Source organism: Capsicum annuum, chromosome 12 (assembly GCF_002878395.1).
Source record: "Capsicum annuum cultivar UCD-10X-F1 chromosome 12, UCD10Xv1.1, whole genome shotgun sequence".
Taxonomy (NCBI): domain Eukaryota; kingdom Viridiplantae; phylum Streptophyta; class Magnoliopsida; order Solanales; family Solanaceae; genus Capsicum; species Capsicum annuum.
The window spans coordinates 65509518-65535959 of NC_061122.1; the positions used below are offsets into that span (position 1 = coordinate 65509518).

The 26442-nt window shown below is 31.4% G+C and overlaps 1 pseudogene; it reads left to right on the forward strand.

Moving 5' to 3' along the window:
• Positions 1–26442, forward strand: part of LOC107849245 — a 223357-nt pseudogene that overhangs the window by 561 nt on the left and 196354 nt on the right.

A 26442-nucleotide genomic window follows, 5' to 3' on the forward strand; every position in this document is an offset into this window, starting at 1 on the left:
TAAATTTTAGATATATGTCAAGTATTCGTTTCAATTAAGAATGTAGTGTACGTATCTGTGATACAGTTTAAAAATTCAAGGATGCAATAATGTATCTTGGTAAATATTTTTAAAAAAATTAATTTCTCACCAATTTATTTAATATAAGATACATAAATAGCTATTTTCGGTATAGTAAAATTGAGCGAACTTAGGTCTTAACATAATTTATTAAAATAGTTTAAGTCAAGATAAGTCAATAAAAGCGATCGTGCTAGAACCACGGGACTCGAGGGGTGCCTCACACCTTCCCCTCGGTCAACAGAATTCCTTACTCGATCTTCTGTTTTCGCAAACCAATAAAAGAATCATTTTCTTTTGATTAGGAATTCAATAAGGTGACTTGGAATATCATGACTCAATTTCAAGTGTCGACTTTGAAAATGATAAAATTAATCCCTATTTAAAACTGTCACTTTAATTAAAAAAATTCTTCGACCTTCGACTCGAACCCTCGAACGAAAAAGGAGCGTGACAACGTTGAGAGTAAATTTGGCCTCAAAGTATGACATTGATGGTAAATTTGACCCCAAATTATGATGAATGGTATATATAGTCAATTTTTTAAAGTAATTGAATAAATTTATCCCAAAATATGATGAAGATAAATTTAATCTCAAAATATAAAAAAAAAATTATATTTAATCAATTTTTTAAAATACTGGAATAAATTTAACCCTTTTTCCTTTTTTTAAAAAAAGAGTAGGTAACTAAATTGGCATTAATGGGGAAGTCCTGAACGCATTTTGAATAATTTTCCGCATGCCTACTGGCCTAGTGGGGTCATCTCCAAGTATTTAGGTATATATTAATAGTGTTGTGATAAAAATTTTGAATTAAAGCTTTGAATTTAAAAATACATTATCCTGTATTAACTTTTTTTTATTAACTTAAAAATAGAAATTCATGATTGAAGAATTCTAGATATACATAAACATTATCTATTTTAAAATTTAAATGTTATAAAACATATTTAATGGTTCAAAAGTTCTAAATACATTTTACTCTTCAATAAACTTATCTCTTTTAAAATTTAAATATTCTAAAAAAATATCTGAATATACTTTGTTTAAATATTAAATAAAAGATAATTTTTTTGTAATGATTTTTCTATATGCCTATTTTTAAAGACAAATGTATAATTTAAAGATAGCAATTTAAAACATAAAATATAAAGTAAGTAGAGAAGGAAATTATGCATAAATAAGGTAACGTTGTTTGTTAATTTTGAAGCAGTTCATTTAAATTTGAATCGCAACATAAAGATTCTTTCTATATTTTAATTTAAAATAATATTTTGTTGCATTCTAAATCAGTAAAAAAATAGACTAGTTTAGAAAAAAAAAAAAACATTTAGGCTAAATATGTCTCACGTTACTTTAGGGCTGTTAAAAATCGAACCGTATCCAATAAGTCATCCGTAAAATTGACTTATTGGCTTATCGGATAAATAATTGGTGAATGGATTAAACTTTTTTAATTAACGGCTTATTGGAGTGGGGGTAGATTGAACAATTTTCTTATTGGATAAACCGTTAACCCATTAAGAATTACCATATATATTTATATTTTTCACCTAAATATATAAAATACATATTAATTTATATTATATAATAAAGTATAAATTCATACCTAATGGATCTATATTCTAACCTAAAGACTCATCCTAATTAACCCTGATATAATATAAAAATTAAACAATAAAGTACTAAAGTTACCAAAAAATTGCATGCCATAGACCTAAATATGGGTGACTTTAGATATTTGACCCCAAATAAGAATGTCTTTAAAGAATAACTTTCCTTACTTTTTAATATACTAAAAGTATCATTTTGCCCATCTACATCTCAAATATATTTTTAAACTTTTCATACTCATTTATCTCTCAAATTTTATTTTTTATTTTTTTCACTTTTTTATTTTTCCTTTACTTGTATTATTCTACTTTCTTTTCACTTTTTTATTTTTCCTTTAAATTTATTATTCTGTTTTTTATTATTTTCAATTTTTATTTTTTCTTTAACTTTATTTTCATGTTTTAATTTATTTGTCTCAACATTTTATTTTTTTTCTCTTTTTCTTTTTTCTCAACCATTAGCTATTTCTTCATTTTTTTTTCAATTTATTTGTCTTTAACCTTTATTTAGAGTTTTTTTATTTTTTTTCTCCAGATTTTTCTCAGCTATTCATTCTCAAATACAAACATAAACTAGTTAACATGATCGTATTAAGTGTGCCCTTATATTTCCCCAAAAGGAAAGAATGGTGTATAAGATATGCAATAAGAAATTTCTTTTGCTAAACATGGATGAGCTATTGCAAAAGAAAAAAAAATGCTACAAAATTTACGTTGCTCCATCTCCTAGTAACCCCTGTTCATGGATAATAAATGAAAATAGTACAACTAAGTGAACAGTTTGTTTCCCTTCTCTAAAAGAACCTATTATTTTTCTCTTTTAATTTTTCAACTGTTGTTAGAGAAAATACTAACCCAATAGGTCCGGACCTGAAAATGTAATTAGAGAGTACATGCATCACGTACAAACATAAACCTGAACAAGAACGTACTACATATGTATGCCCTTATATTACCCTAAAAAATAGAATGTTGTATTAAGATATGCAATGAGGAATGAATTTCTGCAAAACATGGATGAACTATTGAAGAAAAAAAAACTATAAAATATTACATTGCTCAATCTCAGTAATCCTGTTCATACATTGCCCTCGTCAGAAGAAAAAGAAGGCAAAGCAGGGGGTCTAAGTTTCAATGTCAGGTACTTTGAGAATGCAACATTTCAGAATAGGTGATTGCGGAAAGTAATATCTCAAATTTAGAGTTTGACACTGCTATCATGAGAACACCACGATATTTTGACTTCAAAAATATTGCATCTACCATTATTACCGATCTACAGTTAGTCCATCCAATAATTGAAGTGCCATAAGCAAAAAATGCATATTGAAACCTATGTCGAGCAAAAAAATATTAATAACAATTTGCATTTGATGTTTATAATCAGAGTACAACAATTTTCTAAACTAAGTCTTGCCTATGAGGCAAGAGTTGCATATATGTTAATAATCTAATTAGTGCAATTAAATAATGAACTTTTGCCTCTTGGGCAAAAGTTTTCAACTTCAACAATATAGCATTGGTACAACAATTTTCTAAACCAAGTCTTGCCCATGAGGCAAGAGTTTCATCTATGTTAATAATAATCAGTGTGAATAAAGGATAAACTTTTGCCTCTTGAGCAAAAATTTTTAATTTCAACAATTTTCTAAATTAAGTCTTGCCCATGAGGCAAGAGTTGCATATATGTTAATAATTTAATCAGTGTAGTTAAAAAATAAACTTTTACCTCTTGGGCAAAAGTTTTCAATTTCAATAGTGTAGCATTTGTACCTGTTCTCATCGTCCCTCTTTATGTTTGTGTACGTGTCTGGGTTATTTTGTTATATCATATAAAGATACGAGGCAGCCTGTTGTAGTTCTCCTCTACGGTTCCTCTTATCACTGTATAGGCATGTTGTATCGCCTGCCATCCTTTGTTGTATGATATGATTATTTCGTATTTCATTCTCATTTCATCCACCACGAAGTTTGGTGTGATTACATTACTGGAGTTACATACAAGCTCTAGTATGTAGTCACATATGACCTTTGATATTGCATTCTTGTGGTCGGATGTTATAAAATCAATCGAGTAATTGTGAGCCTTTTCATATGTAGTAACCTGAAAGAGCAAAGAATCGAGAATCTTCGAGGCATGAAACTGCCACACACAGTTGTCATCCAAACATCGTAGTGAATATCATGTTGTGCTTAATTTGATAACCTTAAATTAGATGTTATGTGTAATTGCAATGTTTGACATGCACGTCATCATATTTTTTTTATCAATGAAGATCGACTTGACAATTACCTCATTCAAAGAGGCATTGTGTCTCAAGAGAGTAGTCTTGACATCAAGTGTCCTCTTCTTTTTTTGTCGTACCCTCTTAATCTTTGATGACTGGCCCATTTCTTCATCTATTATAACCTCCAATATTGATTCGATAACCTATAACTTGTTATTGCTATCAATAATTTCAATTGATTGTCCCATATTGTATTGCTCAATACTCATTTCTTTTCCATCTATTCCAAGCACAACCCTTGTGAAAAATAAAACAAAAAAAGATTAGTAACAATTTAATTTAGAATAGATATCTTCAATAAGTAAAATCATTAAAGAGTAAGACATAGTCAACTACTGCCCATAGGGCATAACTGTCAAAGTCTTGCCTCTAGGGCAAAAGTTATAGGTTATTTGTCAAATCATTACAGATTATGGCAATATCAACTCTTTCCCATGGGGCATAACTATCTCAGTCTTACCTCTAGGCAAGAGTTATAGGTCATTTGTCAAATCATTATAGATTAAGGAAGTGTCAATTCTTTCCCATAAGGCATAACTTGAAATGTATGGCAGAATCTGAAGATACTAAAATCGCACTTGAAACTACTGAATAACACACACTATAGGGGTGATTCAGAGAGGGTTGTTTACTTCAGAGATAGGTTGCAAGTGATACAACATAGTTTATCAACACAATATTCTAATAGTATGGTGTTGAAAAAGAATGATGTACTGACTATTTTTTAGAAGTGGAGCAATATTGAAGAGAGCACGTTACAATAAAAATTCAGGGCTTTGTGTATAAGTTAGGTGATTCAAACCCCATGTATTTTAGTGCAGTTATGAAAGAAAAAAAGTAACAAGAATCTTATTTATTTTTTAAACTAAGAATCTTATTATTTTAGTATTTGCTTTGCCTTTTAGGTTTTCGGTTAATGCTTTATTGAATATATTTTGCGCCTCACTGGATACAGCCAAAATTTTTTATAAATATGATGCGTATTCAACATTCAGAAGTTTTTTGAAGTGTGAAAGACAAAACGCGTACGAGAAATATAAACTATCACAAAACTCATTTTAGAAACTAGTACTACATTGAGAGTTTACATGAAGTTTGAAGACTTCAATAGTCAGGGATGGCAGTAAATCGATAACCTTTAGCACCTCTCCAAGAGTAATATGCAATCCGCATCTCATAGAAACCTACAAACATAGTTGGAAGTAGCATAATCAATCAATTAATGAAAAAACGAATATGAAAACTTGAATAAAGAAAATATGCAACCAGAAGTGTAGCGTGTTAAACTCAAGACTGTCTAAACAAAACGGAGAAAATATGGCGAAGTAGAATTTATTGCCTATTGCATCAGTTTGCAAGATGTAATGGACATCCCAAAAAATCGATTTAGTATGACCATTTTCAATGCAGATCTACAATCACCTTGATATGATGCTTCTAGCAACTACAGAGAGGACAGATACAGTAACAAGTAACCCTACAATTTTCTCTCTCACCTATTTATTCTGCTGCAAATTCAATAGAAGTTACCTTGTTAACATAACTATAAATCAGGCTATCAAATCAATGGTGCATCCGCAAATTAATTTTGTATTTAATGAACTACGACACTCTCCTCGAGGACATATTGAACAATTATGGACAAAAGAATAACAGCTTACGGATTCAAAGTAGTATATATTAATGTATGTTTTTGATTTACCCGAGAGAAATATGAGGATTCCCAGTGCAAGGGGCCCATATCCCTGGAAACTCTCTCCTGCCATATGATCGGATAAGATGAAGTAGGACAGCAAAAGAATCAGACATCCCAGAAAAAATAGAAAAAGAGCAAGGGCAATTGACTTCCAGGGGATTCTATCTAATGATTCAACAGAAACACACGATACTGAGACAAAAAAAGTTGCCAGAAACACCAGTAATTATTCCAACATATCTAGGTAAGCATGGTTCAACAACAAATGGTCAATGAATATAAATATGATATGTGTTCAACAATGAAGGATTTTTTTTTAACACTGAAAAGTTGTATAATAGTAACCTTGTTACCTAAAATGTCAAATCCTACTACCATTAGAGAGTTTAAATCCATTGTTTGTTGCTCTATGTTATACAAGCTTAATAGCTAAGGTGTTCTCTCTTAGAATCAATAAGTTAGTGCTTCTTTAATCTTTAAAACATAGATTGGATTCATGATGGAAAACACAACATTTTTCTCCAAGACCAAACTCTCGCAACTACTCAAACACAATTATAATCGCAATAACAAACTCCCCACAACCTGTTCGACACAATTCCTCATCATCTTCTAATGCTAATTATACCACTAGTTTGAAATACTTGAAACTAATTTCTTGTACCACCTTGACCTTATACGTTTGGCCTTCCTAAAATATGTTGCGATCAACGTTAACTCCCATATTAACGGCCTTTCCCTCCAAGACCGACTCCCCACAACCTGTTCAACGCAATTCCTCAATGGTAAATATGTTACTACAACAATATCATATCCCAACTTTAGCTTACGTTCACCTCCCCAAAAATTAAATCAATATGTTAATTATATAATGAGCTAAAATTACCATAATGCATCAATAAGCTAAAATTACCACAATGAATTTTGATGATGAAATTCATACCTGAAGAACCCTTACGGCTAAAGCCGATTGCGAATGTTTGAAAGTCGATTCTAGAATTTGGAAGAAAGAGATTTAATAGCGAATATTTTGGAGATCGATTCTGAAATTTGAAAGAAATGGGTTATTCTCAAATATAAGCTGAAGTTGGAAGAAAGAGATTTAACCGCTTCCAAGAGGGTATTTTCGTCCAAGAAAATATGCATTAACAAGTTAAGGCTATTTTAACAAAGCCTTTTTATTTGGGGCTAAAATTTGAAAGGCACCCTAATTTGGGTCTATAAACCCAAAGTTACCAAAGTAAAGAAGCAAAACAACTGAAGGTTTGCCTTAAACTTTAAATATATTTTCAAAGGAAAGAAAACAACATTAGGGGCTGAAGTGGATTGGCTAGAAAAGGAAATCCAGAAAATAATTCCTGGTATTAAGCATGTGGACATTGAAGCACATAGTTCAATTGGTGCATCCCCAAGAGCTTGTTACGATCAAATGCTTAATTTGTTGTAATGTATGTCACTTTTGTTTCAAGAATATCATAATGTGAAGAGAAATTAATGTACTATAGCTTAGGAATGAAACTTTTTATATACAATATTGAGAGTCCTCTTTGAAACATGTACTACATAAATTAGAAAATTTGTTATGATTGAGATTGCTAACTAATGTGTTTTATTTTCTATAAGGTGTTTGAATTCAAGTAGGAATTGTGGATGTCCAATAAACCGCCTGATAATTATTTATCCATTACCAAACCAACCGATATCTTATCGGTGGCTAGTGGATTTGTATATTGTAAAATCGATAACCGTTAAGCCAAATCGTTAAATATAATGGTCCATCCGACCCGTACGATAAACAGCCCTATGTTCCTCACAAATTCATATATCTTTTGTAATTGTAGTCATTGTATATATATATATATATATATATATATATAAATGCACATTTTAAATTGGATTTTAACTTTTTGATTGAAAAAGAGGGACAATTTTAAATCCAAAAAACTTGAAAGATAAATGCAGAGAAACCTATTGGTAATAGGACATTCATGTTCCATCTAATAAGATAATTATAGTTTTATTTTGATTCTGAATTTAAGTTTATCAACAAGTTAAATATTTCAATTTTGAAATTTCAAATTCAAAACTTGATAAAAAAAAAGGGATGGTTTTAAACCCAAGAAAATTGAAAGATAAATGTAGAGAAAGTTGTTGATAATAGGGCATTGTTTTGAATTTAAGTTTATCCACAAGTTAAATATTTTAATTTTAAAATTTCAAATTCAAAGTGTAATATATATAAACCCATTAACATTTATTATTCCACACAAATATGTTTCTGTTATTATTCATATTTTCTTTCTTTTTTTTTTTAGGTGAGTACACATATTGAAAGTAATATATGAGGTTTTTGTTTTCCTTTTATATTCGTATGAGGTTGATTTATCTTGAGGTAATCAACTATTATATAGTGTATTCTATGTGCAATTATTATTGGTTATTTTCTTCATTTTGTTCTTTGTTAGAAATTGTGTACTTATTATATTTGACTTACCTTTTATCACTTGATACTTTGTGCAAATTGGTGCTAAATTTAGTTGGTAGAGATTTTGATTGATTCTGATCATGTAATATTTTTCTTAATTTATAACTATATGCAGATAGAGGACTTTTTTTATTATCCTATATTTATGCGTAATATTATTAGTGATTTTCTTTAGAAAAAAATAAAACAAAAAAGTTAAGAATTTATTGTTGATGACGATATTAGAATTTTTTAATGCGCAATGATGTTTGATACATTTGTAATATGATTATGTCTTTAATGAAGACACACTCAAAAGTACGGTGTAGAATGAACTTTTGACTTAGTTGCTATAGTTTTTTTTTGTTAGTATATTTGTGAATGTCTTTTGTAATATAAATATTAAAAATGTATTTATCTATTGTCATAGATGCATATAAGGAATCTAAAGTTTCCATGAATACGGGGTACGCAAATATTTCAAAAATGCGAAATGAATATTTGCTAAATCAACAAATATAATAGAGACTCGAAATATATAAAGGAGATTTACCAAATCGATTTTATAAAAAATGAATGTAAATATATTTATATATGCACGAATATTATTATATCATAATTTTGTATCTTAATAAATTTCTCTTAAGCATAAAGACGTCTCTAGAACAATACTATATTTACATATCTACTTTTTCTAGGAGGGTTATAAAATAAATTTGTAGGTATTTAGATATTTCAATTTATTTATTATTTTCATGATTTTACTTGTAATTTACATTTATGAATAAATTTTTGTTACTAATTTTGCAACTCGTTTATATTACATAACAAGTGGTATGTTTTCATTCATTTTTTATTAGTTCCGTGCAATATTGAATTCTTTTTAATCCTAGGGATGATGGTAATTATTATTTTTTAAAATCTAAACTAAAATAAATTAAAAGTGAATATAAGATAAAACTATCTCCCATAGACGTGAAGTTTTTATCTTAAATAAGGATTTATTGTGAATTTTAAACAATAAGTACTCCTAACAAATTAAATTAGATTATATTGGAGTCTTCTTCTACTATATGTTTCTTTTTGATAAACTTTACTCTATATTTCATTTTATCATTTATTTTATGCATAAAAAAAATTACAATTCTAATTTCACGTAATACAAAACTTATTAATTATAAAATATAATTAGATAAACAGTCAATCAATAATTATATAAAAAGAATATAAAATTATCATTTAAAATAAATACTCAGATTATATCTCTATTTATATTTTATAGTAATATAAAGCTATAATTTAAAATAAAGTGTGATAGATAAATTCAAATAATGAAAAAATTATGAACCATACAAGTTAAGAAATAAATTAAATTTCAAGAATTAGAAAAACACATATTATTTATAATACATTAAAAAAAATAAGTAAGGATATTAAGAAAAATTATAAGTTATTTACAAGTATAAATAACACAATAATACAAGTCAGGACAAAATTAGAAAACACAATATAATTATAGTGTAAAAAATTTGAACGGTGTAACTTTCTGTTTAGATAAGAAAGTATGTTTAACTATAACAAGTAGATTCTTAAATTATGCATACCATGTAGCTAAAATTTTGATAAATAATGAATTAAATAAATATTAGAATATAAAAATTTAAGTGACTTAAATTTTAAATTAGCATTCTATATTTTGAATTAAGCAAGAACATAAATGTCAAAATATAAAGAAAACAATTAAATAAAGTAAGAAAAAAATGAAAAGATGGGGGAGTGAGGGTGGTGGTAATATATTGAACTAGTTTTGAGAATATAATGTGGTAATTAGATAATACATATATTACTATCTATATATTTAAAATAAATATATATTTCATATTAATCAAAAGAGCACTTAATAACTACAAGTGATAAACTATTAAAAATCAATATTATTAAGTTAATAAGTTTAAAATAGTAACAACGTAATAAATAAAATATGAAACATAAATGTTTTTAATATTTTGTGATTCTTTTTTTTTTTGTTTTCCAAGGTATCCTCATAGTCGGCAGCCGTAAGACTAATCCTCCGTTCCTCTATCAGCACACTAAACAGTAGGAAACTGACCACAGAGTTTGCTCCATTCGCCAGAGGTAGGGATCGAACCCCCGACCTCTTGCTATATAGATTTAATTACATAATTGTAGGGGGGGGGGGGGGGGATTGTGGGTGGGAGTTTACTTCATTGAAGATCAATATGATAATTTGATTTTGTTAGTTTAATTCATTGAGGAACAATCTGTTTAAGGTAATATGATTTAATATGGTTGAACATCACAACCTGAAACAAGTAGAAATAATAGTTTTATCCGCGCATCGTACGAATACATATACTAATTTATTTAAACAAAGTAGATATTTCTTTTGATCCAAATTAATCATCATTTTAGCTCAAATTAATTGGCATTTATCTTTAATTATAAGCTTAATATTAAAATAATTTATTTATATTAAAATAAATAACTTATTTTAGAACAAAAAGGTTAGATGAGTTAAAGTTTAATTAGGAAAAGATGTGTTACAGGACCCGGTCCAAAAGACAAAGGCCTAAATGAAAAACCAAACATCATAAACATAAAAAATCAAAAGAGGAAAGTACCGGGGGGCTCTTTCCACAATATAAATCTTAATTCTTTTGGTGTAATGTTTTTTCAAAATCTTTTTTTCCCCATGATAAAATTAAATAGTTATTAACATTGCTTCAATATACTCTAACATAAGTGTGAAAATTCATGAAGCCTTATTTCTTGACTAGCATCATTTTGACAGTGTGAGAGAAAGCAAGAGGACTGATAATGATGCATTTTTCTTTTGTTTCCCTGCTGTACCACTTGTATGTCACCCCTGAGTTATGCCATTGTTGCAAGGGTTATTTAGCTAGCAATTATTATCACTAAGGGTGCAATCAATTTCTATTTTGCCATCTCAAACATAACTAGAATTGTCGAACAATTAAATAGAGATTTAGGATTACTTACAAAACTTTCGTCTTTGTGCATGAAATGTTACATCAAAAGATTAATATGGTCGAAACAAAAATAAAATACAATATATAAAAACAAGAAACAGTCTCAAGAAATTATTTTTTTTAACTTTTAAGACCCTCGAAGCAAAACAAAAATATGTTGCAGTTATTTAAACCAACTATTTATTGCTGCAAATTAAAATGATAGGAAAAGAATTTGTGAAATTTTTTGAGAAGATTCACTATTACAAATTAAATAGTGTGAAAAGAAATTGTGAAATGTTTTGAGAAGGAAATTGAGGGATATTAAAGTTATTTAACAAGTTAATACATGTGTTTAAAGTATTTGTATTACTAATACATAGAAAATATTGTGTATTATTAATACACACATCAATACATAATAGAGTGTATAACTAATGCAAGCATTAATATACATACATAAACTAAAAAAATATATCAAATAAGATACTAATAATACACATTAACTAATACATGTATTATATTTTCTAATAAACTCTACCAAACAACCCGTTAATGATTAGTTTTTGTGTCGCAACTACATTAGATATGTTTAGAACAAGAGCATCTCATGGCTGAATAATCTTTTGCTTTGGCCATTTAATCATTTACTTAATTAGATTCTTCTATAATTTTTATAATTATTATCATTGAAATGGCGACTAACAATCTAAAATATACAAATTACTTATGGTATTCCCGACAGTAAATTATTTCTCAATAAATAAATATAACAAATAGACGAGTGGGCGAATTTTGAAAGTCCAAAATAAAATCAGGATAGAAAAGGAAACTCAAATTGTTTTATGCACTTTCAATTGAATTATAGTCCCACAGTAATTAATTAATATTGTTACTAAATATAGTCCCACAGTAATTAATTAATATTGTTACTAAATTTAGTGTATACTAGTTTAGGTGTACGCGCCTACCTTACTTAATTGAGTTCAAACGTTACATTAAATAGAATATTTTTTTAAACAATAAAGATATATACAATAATTAAATTCAACATAATTTATTTAATTAAACCTAACCTTTACAAAAAAAAATTGTCAAAGCCGATCAGCATTCATCTGACACCTTTAAACTGCAACAAAACAATATGATGATAGATACAACAAAACAATATAATTACACAAAAATTTTCTCAAAGCCGTCTGACGCTCATCTACCATCTGTAAACTACAACAAAATAATACGATAATAGAGATATCAAAATAATACAACTAAACTTAATCTTTACACAAGAAAAATTCTCAAAATAGAGATATAAAAACAATACAATTAAACCTAACTTTTACCTAAAAAAATCTTTAAAGCAGACCGACATTCATCTACCACCTGTAAATTCATCTACAACCTAAAAACTACAACAAATAATACAATGGTGATAGCAAAGCTTCAATTTTGATGAAAACAATTCTTGTATGAGCAAAAATTTTGACTCTAAAGAATGACTTGAATGAAAACAAAGAAGATATATATACACATGCGTTGATTTCTATTATGTTGACAAAAACAGTGAAGAAGTTGAGGATTAGAAAATTAAGTATCCACCAATCTAGACATGCAATCGAATTAAGTTAGATGTGCATCAATCATATTTTCCCAATAAGTAAATTGATTTCTTCGGTAGTTTAACATGCATCTCAATATTTATTGAAGTATTTTCTTAATAGAGTCTTATTTTAAGAGTATTTTTCTATCTTATTTTAGGAGTATTTTTAAAATTTTTCAGTACAAGGAAAAATATTAATTGATTCTACTTCCATATATTTTAGGAGTCCCATCTATTTTAGGAGTCTAGTTAATATAATAAAAATAATTAAATAATAATTAAAGAAATAGTAAAAAGACAATCTTATCTAAAGAAGGATCTTTTAATGAAAGACAAAAAGTTCAAATCACTTTTTCAAGGGTTTTCACACTTTTAATATATTATAGATATATGTACGTATAACAATGTCAAGATGAACACTGACTTCAAGTGAGTCCACTAACATAACTAGAGCTGTTAAAATGGGCTTGACCCAATGCAACCCTTTAATTAAGGTAAAAATTACATAAATCTTGACAAGTTTATCTATATTTACATAGTATCCCAATTTTTTTTTTTAGATATCATAAAATCAATTTTTATAATTTCAGATGCATATAACATAAACGAGATACATCTTATTAGTTGACTGATTAGCTTAAATTAAGAGTTGTAATAGTTAGTAAATCATTAAATTATAGATTAACCCAATCAATCAACTAGATAACTAAAGAAAATCCCCCCAAAATGGTAGTTAGTAATTACAATTTTGAACAAATTTAATTCCATAATCATTTTGCAAACTTTTTCTGCATCATCATATTTTTTTTCCAAGGTTCTTGATTCTTTTTGAACTATTTTCAATGAATATTTCTGTATTATTACATCATTCCGGTGTTTGGATTAATGATGTCAAGTACGAGAGCTATAAGAGTGATGGCATCGTAGTATTTTTTATTTTTTTCCTTGCGCAAATTATTCTTTTTCAACTATTTGCAATGAATATTTCTGTGTTATTATGCCATTTTGGTGTTTGGGTTCCTGATGTCAAGTACTAGAGCTATAAGAGTTGATTTCAACCATTGTTGTAGAACTTGAAATCAACGAAACAAGGAAAAGCTTTGAAGTCCGATACGTTGTTTATCGAAACTCATTCCCCTTACTTATCCGTAATGATATGGGTGTAAAGTTATTCATTTCTCATAAAATGTTATATAAGTATCTATTATTTTAAATTCTTGTATCTCTTTTGGTTAATATGTATCTCATGGAATATTTTGATAGTATAATATTAGTATGCATATTTTGTTATTTTTATTAGTTGTATCTCTTTGTGATAATATGTTTCTCATAGAATATTTGATTGTATTAATTTGTATTTTTTAGAAATTATAAAATTTTACATTTCTCACCAGATACATGTTGTATGATTACATGTTGTGTAGAAACACATGTCTTTGACATTAGAATTTTGAGATACATAATTTATTTTATGTATTTGGTGCTTCTTTAACATATTTATCAAGATACATAATTCATTCACTATAACATAAAGAGATACATAATCTGGTTTATGCATTGCACATGATTTGTTATTTATTTTATTGATTAAATTGAATAGTTTATAAAAAATTTTAAAATGTATATGACAATATTTTTAGTAATTATTTTTCTTTTCAATTTTGTTGTGGCTTGTTTTTGCAGGTATTCCTAAAATATTTTTTTGAAAATTATGAATAAATTTTTAAGACGTCATGTCGAAAGGATTCAAAATTATTCAAAGTAAGGGTGCTTCAGAACTTGAAATCGATAAAACAAGGAAGAAAGTTGAAGCCTCATATATTATTGATGAAAACTCATCTCCGTTGCTCATCCTAATGATATGGGTGTAAATTTTTACATAGAAGTTAAAAAAATTTGTCCGATACAATTTTATTTTTGAAAGAATGAAGAACTTGTAGCAGTTACAAATTAGGATTCTCAATAAAGAATCCAAATAAAATAAAATTCTTTTTACTCGGATTGCTAAAAATAAAATAATATATTTGATAGATTTGATCCGTTATTGCTAATTTCTGTTTTTGGTCAATATTAGTACTATTTGTGGTAAATGTTGATTTTGATCCAACATTACTAAATTTGACTTTTGATTGATTAGAGTATTTTTGGTAAATTTTGATTTCTTTAATTATTGCTAATTTTAATTTTTGTTTAATGTAAATATTCTTTTTGGTAAAATTGATTCTGGTCCATAATTGACTTGCATTATTTAAGAAAATGTTGAGTTTGAAATGTTATTTGACTTACTCCAACATTGCTAATTTTGGCTTTTGGTTAATTGAAGTATTTTTGATAAATTTTGATTTATTTCATTATTGCTAATTTTGATTTTTGTTTCATGTAAATATTCCTTTTGGTAAAACTGATTTTGATCCATAATTGACTTGCATTATTTAAGAAAATGTTGAGTTTGAAATGTTATTTGGCTTACTTTATATTTGGAGATAACATAATTTTAAAAAAAATTCAAATATAAAGTATTTTCTTATGAGATATTTTGTGCATCCTAATTCATGTGAAGATGTGTTTGTATAACACGAAATCGAAGAGAAAAAAAATAAAATAACAAGAGATACATACAACTACATTAACGCAGAATCAAAGATACAGAATGTATAAAATGTATCTGATGTTTTACAGAATATATATCTTTGGTATAAATAACTGAATAAAAAAAATAAGAGATACATACAATACACCCTCATACACAATATGTATCTTTAAGCTTACTAACATGTATCTTCGGTTTGCTTATTTCAATAAAGCTAAAAAACAAGAGATACATATAAATACATAAACAGAGCACCATAGATACAAGATATTAAAAAAATATCATGTATGTCTAAATATGTATCTCGGCCTAATATTGCCCAGATCTGAACATGCAAATACCTTTGACAACACATTTCTGGAAATAACATCAGTAACTCTTCTTCTTTTAGCAGAAACTTGACCTCCAGAACTTTTAGATCCTCTTTTCTTAGAAACATGCACTTCTTTTTTCTTAACCTTTTTTGCATGGTTTTCATGCAATTTCTTCATCGTAGATGGATCGTTTCAATTCTTGAATCTATTTTTATTAAAACCAACAAAATCTTGCTAAAAAATACCAGGAATAAAGTTTACAACTTCTTCATATCGTTTGATATTGTCAAATTGAGAGATTCCAAAACTAAAAGATGGTATCAAATATCTATTCATTATGTAAATTCAAACAATATAGAATGAAAAAATGGATAATCAAAGAATTAATTAAATAATTTTATTGAAATAACACTTTATAAAAAAGGTTATCAAAGTATTGATTTTTGATAAAAATTGTAAGATATAATAAAAAGATAGTGAATATGATTTTAGGGGGAAATTTTTATCTTCATTCAAAAGTTAAATTCGAGCAAAAAAATGGATGGAAACTGAACCACCAATTCAAGCGTAGAATGAGGAGGAAACCGGTGATATATTTGGTAAAGTAGAATCTGATTTTGGAATTTTTTAATAGGTATCTCAACTTTTAACTACACAAGGTAAAAGTAGTAAATGTTGGGATATTTGTAATTTTTTTAAAGTGAAAGTATTTTTAGTAATTTTGTAACTTAAATTGTTCTTTTATGTAATTTTTTCTTAATTAAGGCTAAGTTTTTTCATCCCATTTAAGAATGAGGCTTATGAGCCCAGCCGCACTTAGTGCAACATTCTGTTCTTTAAATTTATGCTCTCTTCTCTTATGATCTTGCTTTTTTTTATGTAGATACTTTGTGTATACCTATATTTATTATCTTAACTATTTTAGAATTTTTCATAGAATTTGTAGCTAATCATCCTTCTTTGCTTATTACAAGTAAATGTCACGAGCAAATTATAACTAAAGGTATTAAAAAGATGCCTATAACATGCTAAAAACTATTATGTGATATATGAGAGTAAAAACATAAAAGTTTGTGATTGTCTAATACTTTAAATATTTCCGTTTATCATATTTTAGGTTACTTTTTTCTTGGAGGGCCAACACGTCGTAACCCGTGGCCCTCTTAGGGTTGGGTTGGGTGTAATTTTAAAGGTCTTTTAGTTAAAAAGACTAGCCCATCTTGCCTGTTTAACTCTCTAGCCCACTGGAATTGGATTGGATTGGGCTGGGCCAACCTATTTTCATAGCTCTAATCACAAAAAACGTTCCTTCCCCCTATGAAAAGTTAAATCATATTGATAGTGCATATTTTTGTATATTTTGTGGAACCTTGAGGAAAACTCACAATCTGCCACAGTCTCCATTTTTTCGAGTGAGCATTCTATAGTAATCTGCTCACAGTATAATAACTCACAAACTATATAAAAGATATAAAATGCACTAGAAAAGACCCCACACGACTAGCTCATGAATGAGCAGCAGATGAAGGTTGAATTCGATCCCAGATCTCCCAAATAGAAAACCCACCTCCCAACCACTCAGCCATATTCTTCTAGGCAAAAAAATTTACTATATAAATTTTGAAATTCTCTCATGAATTCATAAAGTAATTAATCCCCCCCCCTTCTTACAAAGTTACAGCATCACATTCCACATAACTGACTTGTCTGTCTATCTCACTTCTCAAGAAGAAAATATCAGAAGAGTTTGATCATTCTTCAATCTTTATTCATTCACTTTAAATCAAGCCAAATCACATTCTTTTGGTTGTGTTCACCAAGTGCATACATTTCCTATACAAATAAAGCTCCTAATAAATGTGAAACACACAAGAAAACATATAATAACACAATTATAAATAAAATATGAGACGATAATTTGACATAAATATACATTTTTAGCTGAATATCAATAACCAAGTTACAAAAATTGTCATGCAAATGGAAGAAGGTTACCTTGTGTAACGCCCTAAATCTGTACCCTGGACGCTACACGATACTTACAACCCCAAAGGACCACAAGCTAACCCATGCCTAATATCTGCTGTGAGCACTGAATAATAACACGGTAATAATAATAATATTGAAATAAATGGAGAAATTAGGATGAAGTCGCCATAAGGTTCACAACTGAAAACAAATACCAAATACAGATAAATGAATACTGAAAACTGAATATCTATCTGAAATACTTTAGTCTAAAAGCCTTTAACTATCTGAATATGGAGTTGATGGAATAAGTTCTCAACTAACTCTGTCAACTGAATGTGATGAACAACTAAAATACTGAAAGATAACATCATCCTCGAACTATGAGGACTCACCACTAAATCTGCTGTGGATAATTCGGGATGCTAAGTACGGTCAGGAGCCCGTACATCTGAACCTATGATATAAGACATCATAGCACAAAAGAAAAGTATGTGTTAGTACTTTGAATGTACTGGTATGCTAAGTGAGGTAAGCTGATATGCATGGGTTCATATGCATGGACAACAACTAGCTGAGTAACATCGACGTAACTGAATGAGAGTATATGTATGAATACATAAATTATAACTGATATCATGTTAACACTGGATACTGAGTTCTAAATACTGATTAACTGATATCTGAGTTTACTGATACTGTAGTACTGATAACTGAGTGACTATTTTTGACAGTCCTGATTCTATAGAATGTAACTGAATTCTATACTGAATTGGGTGACTGTGTCTGATAGTCCTGAATCTATAAAACTAAACTAAGTTTTATACTGGGACTGAAACTAAAACTGTAGGAGGTAGTTATCTAACCGATATACCCTTCTACAAATGGATTGAGGTCTAACCTATAACCCAGTTGGAGGGGTGTCAATACCGTACCATAGGTAAAGACAAGCTGTGAGTTAACCCTCTCTGACCAAAAGCAGTTTCGTCAACCCTCGATAGTAGGAAAACTCATGTGAGATATATCAGCCCTAGTCTGACAGGAAGATATATCAACCTACGCTGGCTACGTAGTTCTGTAACTCAGGGATGGCTACTAAGGGTCAAACCCTATGCTGGCAAGAATGCCCCATCCTTGAGTTCGCTCGGTGCTGATTCCTACTCTCAATTGAATAGACACTGAACTGATTTCTAAACTATCCTAGGCTTGACTGAACTGTTACTGATCGTACTATTTAACTGAACTGAACTGAGTTCTGAACTAAATACTGAATCGAGACTGGGACTGGTTACTGAGTATTACTATTCTTAACACTACTGAGACTGTTCTGTAACTACTGTAGCTCTAGGTAAACAGCTAGATTTTTGGGTATTGAATATCCCCAGGACTCGATAATATGAAAAGTAAAAAACTATATGACTTTAGTAGCATAGTAGTACTGGCTTACTAATAATGCATTAATTTAGACATTTTTGTCAAACACTTGATATATATGAGCTTGTGCATGAATGAAATGACATAATAATATTTCATGCTTGCACTAGTCAATTCATATAAACATTTTGACAAACACTTAGGGAGCATGGGTATTTCACATATCAATAAACATGTAATACTATCATGGATACTACATTCAACTTGTAATTCAAGAATTCAACATGAAGTTCACATAATTCAATCCACAATTAACTAGTTTTCTCGGAACTTATGATAAGTCATGGAATTGAAAACCCATTTAACAGCATAATCAAGATTAAATTCAAATCCAACATGAAATCTATGAAATCATTTAACTTGCAATTTAAAAGAGTTTCTTAAACTCCAAGGGTGGAAGAAAACCCTTGGATGAACACTTCAAATACCTTGGTACTTGAATTAATGAAGGTTGATGGTGAATATCTTGAATCTTGAATTGAAATTAGATCTCCTAGGGTTTTGTTCTTGAGTAATTTGGGAGAAATAATGAATGTTTTTGACCTAGGAGTGATTATTTTTGTGTTTTTGGGGCTGAATAGGGGTGGAAAAATAACCCAAATACCCTTATGGACGTGAAGTTTTAATGACTAAAAATGGGTCAAGTAATGTACAGCCTGACGCGCCGCATCAATAGGGTCGACGCGTTGGCCAATGCTCCACGTTGAGTTTGCATCGCCTTACTAGAAATTGGCACCGGGATCTGGGAAAAATATTTATCAACGCGATAGGCAACATAGTGCATTGAGATCGCGTTGATTCACTGGTTTGGAGTTCCAAACATGATTCAAACGATGTTCAAAAAATCCAAAACTTATTTTAGAAAACCTAATCATGAATCAACCTAAAAATTGATACTCTAAGGTCTTCAGGGTCAGGAAATAGGATCACCAACTTATGAGGATAAAAATAGTTCTAAGTGTAAACACTTTAGCTGAAATTTCTAAGTATGAGACCCCTTATCAAGCTCTAAGGGCTGAGTTAAGCTTAAACTTTTGTGGGGTCTTACAATATCTCCCCCTTTTAAATATTCATCCTCGAATGAGATTGACTAAGTTGAGAATACTGATAGATTGAACTTGCTTATTGAGCATACATAAATGAAGCATGATTTCATGACTGAAACTACTGATACACTAAATTTTCATACTGAACATGGATGACTAAAATATGACCGAATTCTGAGGACATGACATATGACTGAGCTATTTCGTGAGGGTATGCATGATATGATAATGCTATGTAACTAAACTGATATCTAACTCATGCAGTAAATCTGAATATGGAACTGAGTAAATTCTAGGAAAACTTTTACCTTGAGCTGAATCTGAGTTTGTGGAGAATAAGTGAGGATACTTTGTCCGCATATCTACTTCTGCTTCCCAAGTAACTCCTTCAACAGACTGATTCTACCCAAGAACTTTGACTAGAGAGACTTTTTTGTTCCTCAGTCTGCGAATCTGTCGATCAAGGATTTTGACTGGGATCTCTTCATAAGAGAGGCTGTTTTGAACATCTATGCCCTCTATAGGGACTATAACTGCTAGGTACCTATGCATTTCTTTAGCAAGGAGGCATGAAACACTATGTGGAATGAAGCTAAATCTGAAGGCAACTCAAACTTGTAAGCTACCTTTCTGAAACGGCTGAGAATTCGATAAGGACCGACATACCGAGGACTGAGCTTCCCCTTCTTGCCAAACCTCTTTACTCCTTTCATAGAAGAGATTTTCAAATACATAAAATTCCCAATCTCAAACTCGAGATCCTTCTTTCGCATATCTACATATGATTTCTGCCGGCTCTGAGCTATCTTAAGCCTTTCCCTGATCAACTGAACTTTTTCTAAGGTATCAAATACCAAGTCAGGCCCTACCACTGCGGCCTCACCCACTTTAAACCTACCAATAGGAGATCTACATCTCCTCTCATAGAGCGCCTTAAATGAAGCCATCTGAATGTTGGAATGGTAACTGTTATTATACGCAAACTCAATTAAAGGCAAGTGGTCATCCCAACTACCCTTAAAGTCAATGATACACACTCTTAATATATCTTTCAAAGTTTGAATAATCCTTTTTTCTTGACCATATGTATGAGAGTGGAAGGCTGTACTGAGGTAAACTTGGGTACCTAGACCCTTTTGGAAGACTTTCCAGAAATGAGAGGTGAACGGAACTCCGTGTAATCTGACCAACTCTCTAACATAGAGCTTGGAATAATCCTCGATTGAATAGAAAGTATGGAGTGGTAAGAAATAAGATGATTTTGTCATCCTATCCACAATGACCCAAGCTGAATAATTCTGACGACGAGTACGGGGCAAACTTGTCACAAAATCCATATTCACCTCCTCCCACTTCCAAGTGGGAATACTGAACTCCTGCATAGACCCACTAGGATTTTTATGCTCTATCTTAACCTGCTGACATGTCGAGCACTTAGCTATAAACTTTGCAATATCTCTCTTCATCCTACTCCACCAATAGACCTCCCATAAGTCACGGTACATCTTAGTGGCCTCTGGATGAATCGAGTAGCGCATACCATGCGCTTCTACAAGAATCCGCAGCCTCAAGTCATCTATACCCAGCACACATAGTTGACCTTGGAAACGCTACACACTACTCCCATTTGGGAGAAAACTTCTACTTTTTGATCTCTGACTATCTCTTTTAACTTAGCTAAACTGGGATCTCTGTCTTGCTTCTGCTTCACTTCGAAAACCAGAGATAATTCTAAACTATTCTGAACTCCCATACTACCTTCTGCTAAATCGACTAAGCAGACACCTAGTCGGGCAAGCTGATGGACTTCCTAAACTAACTTCTTCTTACCATCCTCCACGTGAGCAATACTACCTATAGACATCCTATTGAGGCTATTTTCCACTATATTGGCCTTACCTGGATAATACAGAACACTTATGTAATAGTCTTTTAACATCTCTGACCACCTCCTCTGATACAGATTCAGGTCTTTTAAGAAAACACATACTGTAGGCTCTTATGGTCTGTGAACACATCAACATGCACCCCATACAATTAGTGCCTCCAAATTTTTAAGGCAAATACTAAAACTGCTAGCTCAAGATCATGAGTGAGGTAGTTCTTTTATGGGGTTTAAGCTGTCTAGAGGCATAGACTATAACCTTACCTCTCTACATCAAAACATACCCCAAACCCACTCTGGAAGTATCATAATATACCACAAACCCATCTAAACCATCTGGTAGAGTCAAAACTAGAGCTGTAGTGAGTCGAGTCTTCAACTCCTGAAAACTCTTTTCATAAGAATCAAACCACTGGAATTTGACTTTTTTCTGAGTAAGCCTGGACATAGGGGATGTAATAGATGAAAAACCCTAAGAAAATCATCGGTAATAGCCGACCAAGCCCAAAAAATTCCTAATATCTGATGGAGAGATATGTCTAGGCTAGTTCCTCACTACTTTAACCTTTTAAGGATCAACTCTAATGCCATCACCGAAAAGGATATGACCAAGGAAAGCTACTAACCTTAGCTAAAATTCATATTTGCTGAATTTAACGAACAACTGATGGGCTCTAAGGGTCTGTAACACTATTCTGAGATAGTCTGCATGGTCATGCTCATTACGGAAGTAGAGAAAAATGTCATCAATGAAGACTATAATGAACATATGCAAGTATTGCTTGAACATACAATTCATCAAGTCCATGAAAGATGCTGGGGCATTGGTAATACCAAATAATATGACTAGGAATTCAAAGTGACCATACCGAGTTCTGAAAGCTATCTTCGGAATGTCACATTCTCCGACTCTGAGCTGATGATAGCTTGACCTAAGGTCTATCTTAGAAAAATAGCTGGCACCCTGGAGTTGGTAAAACAAGTCATTGATTCTGCTAAGTGGATACTTTTTCTTGACCGTGACTTTATTTAGCTGACGATAGTCTATACACATTCTAAGAGAATCGTATTTCTTATGAACGAATAGGAATGGTGCACCCCATGGGGATACACTGGATCTGATGAATCCCTTATCTAAGAGATCCTTTAATTATTTTTTTAAATCTCTAGGTTTTTCTGGAGCCATTCTGTATGGAAGGATAGAGATGGACTGAGTATCTGGAAGAAGGTCTATTATAAAGTCAATTTTCCTCTCAGGAGGAACTCCGAGAAAATCTTTGAAAAACACATCTGGGGATTCACATGCTACTGACACTGATTTAAGATTAGGGGTCTCTAAACTAGAGTCTTAAACTCGAACAAGATGATAGACACATCCCTTAGATATCATTTTTCTCGCCCTAAGGTACGAAACAAACTGACCCCTAAGTGTTGAAGTACTACCCCTCCACTCTAGGATAGGTTTATTTTGAAACTGAAATTGAATAATTCAATTTCTGTAGTCAGCTGAAGCATAGCATGAATGAATCCAATCCATGCTGAGAATGATATTAAAATCTGTCATGTCTAGCTCAAGTCTTCTGAAGTAACTTTCTGAGATACCATAATCGGATAGTTCCTGTATACCAATCGGGCTATGATAGATTTACCCACTGGGGTAGAAACTGAGAAAGGCTCTTCTAAAATTTTGGGTCTAATTCTGAAGTCAATGGCTATATAAGGCGTTACAAAGGATAAAAAATCTCCTGGATCTAGCAAATCATAAAGACATAAATGAAAAAATTATAACGTACCAGTGACCACATTAGGATAACTTTCCTGGTCCTGTCGGGACTGAAGTGCATAGAGTCTGTTTGGACGTTTCTCACTGGTGGTACTGGAAATGGCACCCTACTGGTTTGGGCGACCGAATTGAGCTGGGGGGTAATTATGCTAACTCTAAAAACCCACCTAAACACATATTTTGATCCTATGGCCTTTCTTACCACATCCAAAATACATATCGCTACCAGCTCTGCAGACACCCTGATGGTTTTTGCCACATCTCTGGCAAAGTTGATTTATTTGGGCACTGCTAACACTACCCTGGGTTTTAGGGCCTGATGCTCTATCTTTATTGCAATCTCTGAACTTTGGTACTGGAGCACTGGTTGAGGATGGAGCTGGAACTGAAGATTTTAGGCAGAACTGAGAAAGATTACCACCCTCTAACTTAGGCTGAGTGAAGTTAAAGCCACCTATTATCGCTCTCTCATTCTCCCTTTCCTTCTCTTTATTCTTAGCCTCTTCTATTTACTGAGAATAGACCATGAGCCTCGATATGTCCATCTTCTTAATCAGCATTGCGGTCCTACACTCCTTGACCTTACTGTTAGACACACCTAACATAAACTTACTCATCTTTGATCTGCTATCTGCTACCACATGAGAGGCATATCTGGCTAACTGAGTAAACTTAAGAGAATACTCTTGTACTGTCATGTTTCCCTACTTCATATTTATAAACTCCAAAACCTTAGCTTCCCTCAATGCCAGTAGGAAAAAGCTATCAAGGAAAGTAGTGGTAAACTTTTTCCATTCTATGAGCCCTTCATCTGCGGCCCTCTCTGTCTTCCACTACTTGAACCATAAGTGAACCACATCCTGTAACTGATATGCGAACAACTCAACACTCTCACTTGCAGTCACCCCCATAATATCTGTAACCTTCTGCACCTGATCAAGAAACTTCTATGGGTCCTCATCTAACTTAGACCCGATAAATGATGGAAGGTTTATTTGGGTGAAGTCCCGATTCCTGGATGCAGCGGTATTGGCCACTGGGTTGGTCAGAATGGCAGCTGGGCGTTCATTCTGGGCTACTACTGAATTGGATGGAGTAGTAAATGTAGCCCTGAATTCTGCATGGGAGACATACTTGTCCAGAGGATCTGCCTAAATGGGCTGAGGGGATGGCTGATTTCCTGTTCTTCTTCCATTCTTCTTGGGAGGCATGATATGTAATTGGAAGGAAGAAAAGGATTAGACTGAGAGTATGACTTAAACTCATGCTCACTCGCACGATATGAATACTGAAAGAAGGGAAACTTTTCCTAAAAATATCTCATAGCCCTTTGTCCGTAAGTGTGGCGCGCTACACACCCATGTACAAGACTTTACTAGACGGTACTTTTAGACTTCCTAGGATTCTATTGAACCTTAGGCTCTGATACTAAGCTTTTAGTGCCCTAAATCTGTACCTCAGATTCTACACGGTGCTTACGATGTCGAAGGACCATAAGCTAACCCATAACTGATATCTGCTATGAGCATTGAATAATCACACGGTAGTAATAATAATATTAAAATAAATAGGGAAATTAGCCTGAAGTCACCATAAGGTTTACAACTGAAAACAAATACTGAATACTGAAAAATAAATACTGAAAACTGAATATCTATCTGAACTACTCTAGTACGAAAGACTCTAACTGACTGAATATGAAGTTGATGGGATAAGTCTCCAACTAACTTTGTCTACTGAATGTGCTGAACTATTGAAATACTGAAAGATAACATCATTCTCAAACTATGAGGACTTACCACTAAATCAGCTGCTGATAATCTGGCCTACTAAGTGCGGTCAAGATTCTATGCGTCTAAACCTATGATATAAGACATTATGCGTCAGTACTTTGAATGTACTGGTATGGTAAGTAAAGTAGGCTGATATGCATGGGTTCATATCCATAAACAACAAATAGATGAGTAACATAAATGTAACTGAATGAGAGTACATACATGAATACATAAACTATAACTGAGATCATGTTAAAATTGGATACTGAGTTCTGAATACTGATTAACTGATATCTGATTTTACTGATACTATAGTACTGATAACTGATTGACTGTTTCTGAAAGTCCTAATTTTGTATAATGGAACTGAGTTCTATACTGAGCTGGGTGAGTGTCTGATAGTCCTGAATTTATAGAACTGAACTGAATTCTATATTGAGACTGAAACTAAAACTATAGGAGGTAGTTATCTAACCGACATGCCCCTCTCCAAATGGATTGGGGTCCAATCTATAACCCCAGTTGGAAGGGTGTCAATATCGTACCACGGGTAAAGACAAGCTGTGAGTTAACCCTTTCTGACAGAAAGCACTTTCGTCAACCCTCGTTGGCAAGAAAACTCATATGAGATGTATCAACCCTGGTTTGGCAGGAAGATATCTTAACCTACACTGGCTACGTAGTATTGTAACTCAGGGATTGTTACTAAGGGTTAAACCCTATGCTGGAAGGAATGCCCCCATCCCTGGGTTTGCTCGATGATAATTCCTTCTCCCAACTGAATAAACACTGAACTAATTTCTAAACTGTACTAGGCTTAACCAAACTATTACTAATCATACTGTATAACTGAATTGAACTGAGTTTTGAACTGACTACTGAATCAAGATTGGGACTGATTACTGAGTATTACTATTCATGACACTACTGGGAC